Source organism: Photinus pyralis, unplaced genomic scaffold (assembly GCF_008802855.1).
Source record: "Photinus pyralis isolate 1611_PpyrPB1 unplaced genomic scaffold, Ppyr1.3 Ppyr1.4_LG6, whole genome shotgun sequence".
NCBI lineage: Eukaryota > Metazoa > Arthropoda > Insecta > Coleoptera > Lampyridae > Photinus > Photinus pyralis.
The window spans coordinates 25760866-25762492 of record NW_022170663.1 but is presented as its reverse complement, the minus strand read 5'-3'; the positions used below and the strand labels follow the sequence as shown (position 1 = coordinate 25762492).

The 1627-nt window shown below is 37.2% G+C and overlaps 1 long non-coding RNA gene across 2 annotated transcripts; it reads right to left on the bottom strand.

Annotated features, from left to right (window-relative positions):
- Positions 1-537: 537 nt before the first annotated feature.
- Positions 538-1245, bottom strand: LOC116173295. 2 transcript variants are annotated; one of them, XR_004145900.1, is made up of 4 exons: positions 1014-1245; positions 870-963; positions 796-822; positions 692-746 (listed from the first exon to the last, which is right to left on the bottom strand). It is a non-coding gene; the product is annotated as an uncharacterized LOC116173295 (long non-coding RNA). The 2 variants fall into 2 exon arrangements; XR_004145899.1 differs by having other exon boundaries at positions 538-822.
- Between the last annotated feature and the right edge of the window lie 382 nt (positions 1246-1627).

Genomic DNA, 1627 nt, shown 5'->3' with positions numbered 1-1627 from the left:
AAACCGAGGTACGTTTGTTAAGGATGGCTGTATCTAGGTATTTATATATCTATGTGGAATGAGCACATGTGGCGACATCTAATACAGGACATCCTAAAGCACAATTCTTAAACTGTCAAAATTTTAATTACGCTTGCGCCAGATTTTGAATTTTAAGGGCCGGTAGCACGAAAATGAATAGCAGTGGCCAGTGAGGATTTAATGGAACTTTCAAATACTCCCCCGGAAATCACCGCGGAAGCAGAACACGCAAAAAAATTTACTTCATGACAAACCAAAAGTGTAGGAACATACATACAGCAAATTTTTGGAGTGGAGGATCAAGAAAAAAACCAACTCATTTTCAGAGAACGTAGTGCTACTTAATTTACTTTAGCGAACTATCACAGGAAATTAAAGCATTCACATTGTGGAAAACGTATTCCATGGTGCGGTCTACGATACTTTTGAACAATTTATGTAGATATAAGCAGCTATGCATGCTAAGTTGCAGGCCTTAAAAATGCAATCCAGCGGCTCAAAAATTCTATCAACGAGCAAAGTAAAAATGTTTATTCAAAAAGCCCCCTCGACAGTTTATATCTACTATAACATTACACATTCAAATCGTTACTCGTTACATCATATCTATTTTACATTTAAAGGTTGCTCTTATAGTTGGCATTAGTGGTGCTTGTCGTAAGCACGAATTGTGTTCGTGGAACATAAAAATCGACCACATACAAGACTTAGGTGGAACTGTAGAACTGTAATTAGAATACCCAATACGAAAACTAACGTACAACGAAAGTTTACAATTACGGGGGACCCACGTTGGTATACCTACAACCAAACATCAAGTTGCATATTGCTACAATGAATTAATATACCTCACTGCACTATACAAAAAGAACATCCAGATCCAAACAGTTAACATTGTTGGTCATCCAGAACACATTTCCTCCAGGAAGTTTTAAAACTAACCTAAAATATAATGCTCACTAAAATGTTACCTACACTCGGTAGATACTTACATACAACTTTTTCGAGTTTATTTCTGATTTGCATCCATAACGTCCTCTTTGTAGCATTTTGTATTTGAATGCACATCATGAATTACATACCGGTCGCACACATCGAATACGTTTATCGTTTACGTTTATCTAAATCTAAATGATCCACGCCGATTCATACACTGCGCAGGACAGGACACATTCAACAAATGTGCACATTTGTAATTAATATCACAGAAAAGTTAGTATCCCTTTTCTGGATAATATTGAGCGAAGAGAAATTGTCGAGAAAATTGTTTATACAGCCATTTAGAATCTGTCAAATATGCCACAGGGATCTGCTATACCAACCCACCGTACATAGACGTACCTACTAATGTGTGAATTGTCTATCGTTAGCCCTGCTTGTTTTATACATATTTTGCAAAAATTCGTCGTAGTAGTAGAAAAAATTATGTCTACCTATTACTTGTAAGGAATAGGTATTCAACGCTCGTGGAACCGTCACACTCGCCTTCGGCTCGTGTGACGAACTTTCCACTCGCGCGGAATACACTCTATCCATACTCGTTATAGAATATACTATTCCCGGTCCCTTTGATTCTTTCCGTGCGCTGAATATAATTACCCAAATT